Here is a 10,815-nt window from a genome sequence, read left to right as displayed (position 1 = left end):
TGGCTGTGTGGTGCTTGGTTGCCAGCTAGGGTTAAACCATGACAAATGTAGGCATCTAAATTTAGGTGTCTTAATCTAAAGCTGGTTCCCTGCCAGGGGCAGTTTTCAGGTGCCCAGACATAAGAAAGTTGATCAGTCTGAGATGCCCAAGGGTGTCTGCAGTGCCTGTGCAGGGCTGGCACATAACACCCAAGACCTGGGAAACCTGCATGCTTTGGGAGAATATTTGGAGGCTGAAAGGATGCCTGAGAGCATCCCAGCGTCACTAGAGATCCATGCGTGGGCCACTGAACTGCTCCCTTAATGACACACCATTGAACTTAGCAAATACAGATGAGTGCATCTGACACAGGGACTGTGTGGGACATAATAGGTTACTTTTCTAAAGATATAAAAATGTATCTTAATTTTTTTTCTGTACAACACAGCTATAAAGCACACTCACTTTCTAGCTGAATTACATTTGAACAGGGGTCTCTAGCAGACTTTATGCAGTTTCCATTCTTTGTTTTATTTATTCATAATTCTACCTTTTCTTATTCCAACTTTCACCCTCCTATTTGTGAAAGAAACTGCTGAAAACACTTGAGAAGTGTAAATCATTGTAGCTTGATTGAATTTGATAAAGTTAGGAGAATTTATATTAGGGAAGGATTTTACCTTTTAATCTTCAGCTGTCACAGATTCCTCCAGCTCTCTTTGCTGTAATACCCCAGAGCTGCAAAAGTATGTGCTGAAACAGTATCATGTAGTTTATTCAGACAGTTAAGAATTATCTGTTTATTATAAACCAGATTTCTGTTGAGAATTTATTAGGTTTAAAGATTTTGAGAAAAAAAAATATTTTATTTGTGATATTTTGATTAACTCTGATCTGACATGAAAGTTGTGTGTCTTCCACAGGACATGCTCCCGTGTTATATGAAATAAAGACTTGGAGGGGAGCAATGGATGTGTTGTCTAAGAGTAACTGCAGTGATGTGGAAATATATTCTTCATGTAACAGAGGCATCACAGCCTTCAAGACATCATCTCTTGGGTATGTAAAATAGAAGAACACTTTTCCCTTTCAGTATAATGGAATCTTGTCAGGAATTATGAAGGACAATTTTTCTTTTCCAAGTTTCAGCACATTGCTAAAGATATGGGATTTTTACTTATGACAGAGACAACAGCTAATACTTCACTATGTGTGAAAATAACACTAACTAAGATTAGACAAGTCTGCAAAAGACATTGTTAACAGAGCTGACAACAGCCTTTAATCTTAACTTTTTTTTTTCCTGCTGGCAAACTAAATATTTTCCATTTCCCGCTGAAGATGTGTCTATGAGATTCATTGTAGCACTATGGTAAGCAGGCAAGAATGAACTAAATATGGGATGATATAACCTGAATTGTCTGAAAGGCTTAAGAGAAATCTTCCAGTAGGCTGCTCATAAGTTTGTCCTGAGCCTGCGCACAGGGCTTCCGTTAACGTTACTGGGAAATGCAGCATAGCGGTAACAACATCCCATTGTCTGTTTTACTGCTGAAATGATTCCTGCCTTTCCCTGCACGCCTGCGGCACCCACATTGCCACACATTCTGATAGTTAAGGTGGCCCTTCCTTGACGAGGTTGGGTGGCACTGGTGTAAAGTGTCACTGGTGGGAGATGATGCACCCAGGCCCTGGACACGATGCCTGAGCATGGAAGGGCTTGGCTGCTGTGGGGTGGGACCACAGAGCCTGGGGAGGCTGGTGGCTCATGCTCTGCTGCCACTGCATAGCAGTGAGCCAGGTTGTACTCTGAAAAGTGAAAATTATGAAGGAGGCTGAAACCCACAGTTTCTTGCTACCATTTCAGACTCTTCCTTGAAGACTGGAGTTTTACCTACTGCCTCTGTCTGAGACCATAAGGGAAAGGGAAACAAAAGCATGCAAAATGGGGAGAAGAAGAAATGTGCAATGGGTCTGTGATGCAGACCCATTGCACAAAGTAGCTGGAGAGGGGTCAAAGCCAGTTTGCATCCACTGGGCAGAAGTATTTGAAGATGAGACAATGGGGAAGAAACTTGCAGCCAAATATGAATTTAGAAAGACTAAAATGTAACTGCTGCAAATCCAACAGAGGACATATGGGGAAGTCTCTTGATCTAGTGAAACTGTCACTGCAGTAAAAATAATAAGCAAGAGGTCACTGGTTATGAATGGAGGCTGAGAAATATTCCCCCAAGTGCTACTCCAAGATACTGGCAAGAATTTGCTGAGTGGCACTGATTAATGATATTGTGCACTAGCTCCTGTTGAGAGTTTATCTGTTTTTAGCCACAATCTAGTAGGAAAAAACAGAGGACCAGATGCAGACCTGTTCTTTGAGGAAGCTTTGTAAATGTAAAGGTGGAACCATACCAAAAATCTCTCACAGGCTTACAAATGCTTCAGAAAAAGCTTGGGATTCTTATGGTAATGTAGAATTGTTTAGTGCATGAAGAACTGTGAAGGGCAGCAGTATGAGCAAACAGGACCCCATATTTTAGGACCACACAGTGATGCATTCATGACAAATTCAGTGAATTGTTGGAAGAGTCTCAGAAAAACTTGGCAAAGTCAAGTAATTTCATTTTCAAATTGCTTCTCTTTTGGGATAGTAGTGCTTTATTATTTTTTTTTCCTGAACAAATGACAGATTTTCTTCAATTAAAAACTAATTTGGGACATGTGTTTTAATGGGGGAGGGGGGGGGGGAGGAGGAAAGACACTGAACATTTCTGAGTTTGACCAGAAAACTGAAAATACTGTTTTGCACATCAGCAAGGATAGAAAATGGAAGTGAAAAGGCAGAGACCAAGACTGCACTGGCATCAATGCTAACATCTATAGCACAGTCAGTTAAGTTAGAAAAGAGAAGGAAAAAAAATAAAGGAAATCAGGTTAACTGTCAGTTGTCAAATGAGCTCATAATTAAGTGTGAGTAGAGCAAAAGATGTGTAGGTGTTTAAAGGCATTTCTAGTAATAAGAGCTGGCATCAAAAGCTTAGTTCATTATTGTTCAGAAAGCAAAGAGCTCAGGAAACTCCTTGATAGACCCTTGCATGAATCCAAATGGTAAGGTAGCAGTAATGCATAGGTATGTAAATAGCCTTTTGCATAAAACCAGCTCTGAGCATTTTACTTGTTTCTCTCTTTCAAAACACTGTGCTGCTTAACCTTCCCACAGGCGGACAAAGCTACCTCAGATCATCACAGAGGATGAAGAAACACAAAGATTGAGCATAGAAGTGCATTCCTTTGGTTGAAAAATCTCATCAGTGGTGGGGCATCACATTCAAAGAAAACTTGAGCTTACTGCTTATAATCCTTTTTAAATGTTAACTGTCTTCAGTAATTTTCCGCTATGGCTTTCTTGGCTGGCAGAGATTGCAAGGGATGAAAAGGGTGTTTTTTTAAAAAATGAAGCAAAGTGTTTCCCTTTTACAGCCTCTTCCTCACTTTTCTCCCACCACCTCTCTATCCTGAATAATCCTCAGAATGTGTCATGGAGACTTAAGAATGCTCAAGCTTTTTCTTTTTTCTATTTCAATGATAAATTGTACATAAACCTGATTTGCTCTAGTTCAGAGGGGATTGCCCACACTTTAGTGGTAAGGGTTACCTCCATGGACCTGTGCACTGACATATACCTTCTGTGCTGTCTTCTACAAATCCTGCAGAATTTTTTTCCCTACATTTCAGCTATCATGTCTGATCGCATGTTTTTATTAGCATGTAATATGACTTTTTTTAAAAAAAATTCTGCTAAGCACTCAATGCAAATAACACCTTATGGCGGGCAGTGCTATAGATAATCATACATTGTGTGAAACTGTTGCCCTTCACTATTTGTAAAATCTCTGCCTCTTTATTTTCTTTTAATGTCCTTTTGTTTCTAGAGAATGTGGAGATTTCCGTACCCGATTTACCATCTCTACCATGCTTATTGTCAATATATCTTTCATGGCCTCTTATTTCACTGTTTTCTGAGTGAAAAATTACTGCTTTTTCAGTATTTCCTAACAGGCATCTGACTGACACTCCTACTTTTGCTCTGTCTTTTCAACATAGAACCAATGCAGTTCAATGCCAGATTTCAGAGGAGTCTTAATATCTTCAGTGCCTCTCACCTTCTTTATCAGTGCTGGGGTTTGGGGATTTTTTGGCTTGTGTTTTGCTTGTTTGTTTAATTCTAAATGTATTTGAAGTTATGTTTTTACTGGGTAGTGCATAGGTTAGGTTAGGACTTCCCAGGGCTTGAAGTGATGAGACGCAGCAGGGTGTTAGGCTGCTACTTTTCTGATACTGAGCCTCCCCCAAGGCCAGGGTTGGGAGGGAGCCGCTATTTTAGGTAAGCCTGTAGGACTCCCCAGGGTGAGCTGCTGGCATGGGGCCAGCTGGGGAGCATACTGGGGACAGCTTGCGGCTCCCCGGTCTTTTCCCCATGGCACAGACCCTCCCCTGGCCATCCCCTAACATGTGCTCTTGCCTGCCCTGTCACTGAGGTTGGCTGTGATAACTTATGACCTGCAGTTTCCAGGATTGTTCAAGGACTCGGTTAAATATAGGTACAAAATAAGCAGTGGCAGAACAGCCCTAGTAAGTTATATTGGCATATCTCAAAAGGTATTTAGGGTCCTTTTGCACCATCTATGCTGCAACTTCAAAATTACATTAGTCTGAAAATTTGCCTGCTGTCTTTGGATCTTATCTTAAAGTTAATTGCCAAAATGGGAAGATTCACACTGATTGTTGTGCTTTGGATGAGGACTGCCTTCTGCTGCCCATTAGTTTTTGGCTTCCAGTACTGACAACCTTGGGGTGGGGGGACAGTGGTTCACTTTGAGGGATCCCTGAACTCTTCCATTCTGTTGGGTTTTGTTTGATTTAGATGCTGCTGGCTGTGTTTACCTGAAATGAGAACAGGGAAATGTAGTGCCAGACATACTGTTTGTGTCTCTGCAAAAGATGCAGTAATGAAAAGGGCACAGAGCTCATGGGAGGACACCATGCCATCTCAGTGGGCCCGTGCCTCTGAGACAATTACTGGGACAAGTGGCTGCTGTAGAGGTGAAAGCACCATCAGGCTGAAAGCTCTGCGAGCTGCCCACTGCCAGTGTGTAAAGCTAAACTTACACAAAGTGCTTTTGTTGGCAACTTCAAGGAACAAGATGAAGGAGATGCACAAGAGGTGGCAGCAGCCTGTAGGGGCAGCTTGCCCTGCTGAAATAATGAAGGAAAGGAAAAAACAACAGAAGCTGAACCACAGCTAGTTCCAGCTAGAGGAGCTAATTAAACAGACCAGGGGGCAGTTCAGAGCAGCAGTATGTCTCGGGCGTCGGGTAGCACTGTTCTTTAATCAGGGACATCCATTTCTCACAAAAGCACCTGGAGAAAAGGTTTGTGAGAGCCACAACTAACATTTGAAAAGTGTTTCTTTAAAAGCCGACAGCTGGAGTTAGCAGCAGATGGTGAAAGCACAGTGAAAGCATGGATTAAAACCAGAGGGCCCAATGGGAATTGTAACGCTGGTACCAAACATTCCCAATGGGTGAGATTCAGTCATCTGTGGAAAATAAGCACACTGTCTCAAGTTCCTGTTGCATCCCAGAAATAAGATTTGAGTGAAGCATAGTCCTTTGGAGGGCCATGTATGTGGGAACCATATGTCACCCAAGGAGAACAGCTAGTCTTTGGAAACTGGCTTGAGGGTTTTCTGAATTTCTAATAAGTGATCTGGAACAAAGTAGAGAGGAAATTATGCAAAACCCCAACGGAAGGTCTCCCTCTGCATGTGTGCATGTGTGGACCTGCAATTTGTTTGCTTTTGCCATAAGCTTTGCAGTGATTCCTGTGTGCTGAAGCTCTAGGTAATTCAAGGAGTAGACAAGGTTAAAACAATGAAAAAGGTCAAAGAATGGAAAATGACTGGCATAGCGTGATTAGGAAAGATGAGAGCACCTTGTGGAGCTCAGAGCAGGTAAAGCAAATAAGATATTCCTGTAACATGTAGTACAGTGTAGAGAGAATGGGATGGATGAAGCAGCTGCTGTAAGATACGGGCTCAGGGTCAATAGGAAGATCTATGTCAGACAGGTGCTAGGTGTTTAAATCTGAAACTGCAATTCAGAAAACCCTATCAGTTCATTGCTCCCCTCCAGAAATGTCTCTCATGTGGGCCAGAAAGCTCCCTTGGTAGCTGGAGGTCTCCACTGCGCCCAGGCTCTGACCTGAGCTGCACTTCTCCTTTGCACTGAATGACAGCCTTTGGTCAGTCAGCGGGGGGTCCGGCTGCAGCATGCCTTTTCCCCTGCTGGCTTCACGCCATACAGCGCAGCAGGACAGCTCAAACAAACGCACCGATGGTAGGATTTTGGGAAGTCCCGGAGAGGCTGGGATTTCCCAATTCCCTTGCTTTGGCTGCCATGGCCAGTTCAAGGGGTCTCCTGGCTTGCTGCACCTCCCTTCAGTTATCTCGTGTCTGGCTGCCTGGTGTGCAGGTCTCAAGTTGGCAAGCTGAGGAGATCAGCTCCATGTTTTGGGTGTAAAGAGGACGACGCGTGGAAGCTGGCTTCTAGGCTAAACTGGCATTTTCAACAAAATTTCTGCTGGAAATAAGGATGACATGCTTTCCCAAAAGGCTTGCACAGCCTTTTAGGGTTTGAACATGAGCGATTACCTTCCCTAGACATCTGTTGTCATCCTGAATAGTGGATAAAACCCACAAATGAGATGAGTAGGCTAATAAACTTGAAAAAAATAATAGCTTTGAGTGCAGGAGATGTTTATGCTTAAAGGAAGAGGAAGCTCACCCTGTAATTTGACAGCATTCAGGCTCTCTGCCGAGGCAGGGAAGGTGGTCTTAGAGACCGTGCTCCAAATATATTTCCCAAGTTCCCACGTAAGCCCATTTTTCTCCACAGCCAAGACCCACATCAAGCGTTGGTATTGCTCTGGCATGCATACAGACAGCACAGCTTTTCTGTGAGCCGTCTGGATAACGACAGAGGTATTAAATACACATGCAGCACCAGCTGTCCTTCCAGCCTTGGCAAAGGGGGCCACAGCACCAACAGCCCTCCTCCAAGGAGTCCTCGGGCTCTGCATTGTGGAGGCAGGCATAAGCCTCCCAGCATTTCCACCTCGCACAGTGTTGTCACCTGTTCAGAGATTTGCTGGCACGGTGTCACTGGGTTTGCCTGCTGCGGGGGGGACATGCTTTGCGCTTGTACAGGGTTGTGTGCCCCCAGCCCTGCAAGACACTCTGAATTTTACCACAGCAGCCAGGCAAAAATTATTAATGCCAGACTTCTGCCTCGGGGCTCGCATTAGCTGGAAGAATATCATATTTGGGAACAAAGGAGAAAAGGAAAATAAATAACTTCTTTCCAGAATGATTTATCACCAGCTGTTTGAGTCTGACCAGATGTCTGCAATGCTGGAAGCTATCTTGAGGAAGAGGGATTTATTTATTTAGAGGTACAAAACTTTTCACAGTGGGCCATATTGGCTAAAGACAGGCCCAAGTCAGGAGCTGCAAGGCACAACCTTTAGCTGCCTGGCTGAGCACTCGCCTAGGTGTGTGCATGCAGCCTGAGCAAATCCTCGCCTCTTCCCCATTACTTAAAAGAAGCAGCTGCCTCTGGTCTGAGACAAGTGAAGGATTTCAGGACACAGGCTTTAAAAAAAAAAAAAAAAAAAAAAAGTGACTCCAACTCTGTAGATTCATATTTACCAGGAAACGGCAGGTCCCTGGAATTTGCCTTAGCCCATATTGGTATTTATATTTACATTATGGGATAAAACAGTGAAACAGTTTTGGATGCTGGCGCCAGAGCCCAGGACATCCCTACGGAGGGTACGCTGCTGTTGTGCACGGCCTGGGGCATGGCTCCTGCATTTATTGCAGCTTGTGGTGCCCAGCCAGGGAGGGCTACAGGGGCACTGAAGCCCAAACTCCTCTGCCTGGGGAGGGTCCCAGCCATGAGGCTGCTGCTACATTTGAGAAGGGACAGAGGGGAAAGCTGACCAGAGGGAGCTCTGTCCTGGCAGATGGTTAAACATGCCCTGACAATACCTGTTGAATCCCACCCCGAAAAACACTAAACCACAGCAAACTGCTAGTACCTGTCCCCAAGTGAGGTGATGAGTTACCTGAATTGTGTGAACCGAGCCCAGAGAGAGGCTGTACCAAAAGCCCCCAGACCACGTGGAGATGCCTCAGGCTAACTCTGGTGTGCAATTTAAGTGCCGGTGAAGTTAGGTGTATCAATACCTAATTTAGGAGCTAGGCTTTCCAAAAGAGATGTCAAAATTCAGTGAAGTGTCTGCTAGACCTCTGCAAGAGTGGGAGAAAGTAAACCTAGACCTCAAAATGGGATTCAGAGTAGCCGTCAGGTTAAGCATTAAAGTCACAGGAGGTACAAACCGGGCATGCAAAGCACCTGGGGGTGTGAAGTCCTGCAGCACCCAGGACACCAACACCATCACCTACGGGGACGCCTGAACACCCTGTTCTCTCCCTGGGAGAGAGTCTGATGTCTGCTCCTGGAAAAGAGGGGCCTCTGTTTATCCAGTGAGTGGGAAATCTCAGGTGCTGGGTAGCCCGTTACTGTATCCGCACTGTGGGTAGCCTGTCTCCTGTGTGGACCCCTTGGGTGGGCACTGCACCTTCTCTCCAGCCCTGTCCCTGTCCCTACCTCCTTTTGCTCCTGTCTGGAGCCTATGGCTGGACCCTGCACCTGGTACCTTGCTTGCCATATCGGGGGCTGTAGATGGGCCCCATTACCAGCCCCCAAATCGGCCCACCATGGTCCAGCCCTGTGGGACTGTACCCGTTGGCGAGGCCATGGTCTATGCTGGTGTATTCCTCGCTCCCAGATCCCTCAGCTAACAGCTGAGGCCACTGCTAGCTGCCACACAGGGGAACTGGGCTGCCCAGAGACCTGGCCTTGGTGACCACGTCACCTGGCACACGTTGCAGCTGACAGGTAGGGCAGGGAGCTGCTAAACCCTCAGGGGAGCCCAAGATGAAGCAGCATCTGGGCACTGGCCCCATCTTGGAGGATTCCCCCGTTGCAGGGGTTTAGATCCCTGCCAGCCATTTGGTGGTGGCTAAAAGGGAGGCTCAGCTAGAGCTGCCTTTCCAGCTGGCTAGAGAAGGCCAACTCTCCTGACCAAAATCTGCTCTCCATTTCAGCTCTGCTGCCCTCAGCAACCAGTGTAGGTGGCACTCTGGCCTGTGGGCAACCCCGTAAAGCCTATCTGCACCGAGGCCTGCAGAGCAGCGTGAAGTGGCTGAGTGGTTAAATGATTCAATCTATCACATCCTTCCTCAAGACACTGGTGCATCATCCTCGGCTCCCAAAATAACAGCCAAATACTTTCATATTTCAGTGACTACAGCTACGCCTGACAGCTGGCGTAGGACCTTGGGATGAACCTACAGCCAACACGTCTCAGAACCAGCCTCCAACAGCCGGGGGGAACAGCTCTTCCTTTGGCTCCACAGGCAGGAGCTCCGTAGGCCTGTGCAGCCGAAGGCAAAGATACACAGTCCTTATCCTGCCATCAACTGAGGGACATGGCACGTCTATACTTGGGTGTGACTGCTCCCCGTGTTTCTGACAGGTCCCACCACAGTGCGTGCCCTGCCCCCTGAAGCCACTTCTGATGGAATGAAGAGGCCACCACACCCCTCTGCAGTTACTGCTTGGAAGGATATTCCCTCGCACCTCATTAGAACAGTAAAGCAGTGAACCGTGCATGTTGGTGTTAAATGCCAATGAACAGAAAGCACGTTTTCCAGAACACCTCTCCAGGTGATGTCCACCATCACGGTGGTTCTTTCTCTGACCCAGAGCTGCTGTCCCCAGCTGGCAGAACAGGCTGCCTGATTCTCACCAAAGGACACAAGCAACAAAAATCAAAAAGCTGTCCAAAACCGCTAAAGAAATGGTCTCAATAAGCTTTCTAATTCATTAGTTGGAAGCGATTTTGTAACTTTGATACCCCTCCCTCTCAATTGACTTCCTCTGGCAAGCGCACAGGCACTGGAAGGCTCCACCATGCAGGAAGAATGGGCAGCAGGCCCACGGCAGCAAACTGTTTAATGACTGGGTTGTTGTGCGAGTGACTGTCATCTGTGAGAGGAGGATGTTTTCCAGTTTGTCCTTGGCAGCCAAAGCTTTGCGGGAGGATAACCACATTGCAAATAAGGGGGAATTTCAAGAACTTTGGCTTTTAGGCATTTTGAATGATGGGTGCTCTTGCAAAGATGAGATTTGGATCTGCACTTCCTCAAAGTTCAAGACGGTCCGAGCACCTCCCTCTAATCAGGAAAAGTAATCCCTTTAATTTCAAAATACAGCTAGAGGTTTCCCAAGCTCTGTGATTTCCAGGCAGTGGTCATGAATGTTTATTTCATTTTTTTTACTGTAATGCAGTTTTCCTAGTACCTGTGTCTACCTAGTGAAACACAAAATTAAAGGTAAACCATACAAGAGCTGAAGCTTGGGGTCCCTGTGAATGGACTGAGGTCTACAGCTTCATGCCATTAATGATGAAAACACATTTTTCATACTGAGAAGCTTTAAACTAAGTAAAACAGCAATTTCAGCAGCTGAATGTTAATTATTAACACTAAATATATGAAGTAGGAAGTATTTAACAGCTTGGCCCAGCTACTGAAATAGATACCTGCACACAACGACATTTCAAAGCTTGTTCTACTACAGCAGAGCTTCCTTTGAAATATAATACTACCAGAAAACATATTCTGTTGAGAAATGAGTTTCATTTGA

The sequence above is a fragment of the Falco naumanni genome, chromosome 6, assembly GCF_017639655.2.
Source record: "Falco naumanni isolate bFalNau1 chromosome 6, bFalNau1.pat, whole genome shotgun sequence".
Lineage (NCBI taxonomy): Eukaryota > Metazoa > Chordata > Aves > Falconiformes > Falconidae > Falco > Falco naumanni.
Note: the sequence above shows the minus strand (reverse complement) of the source record.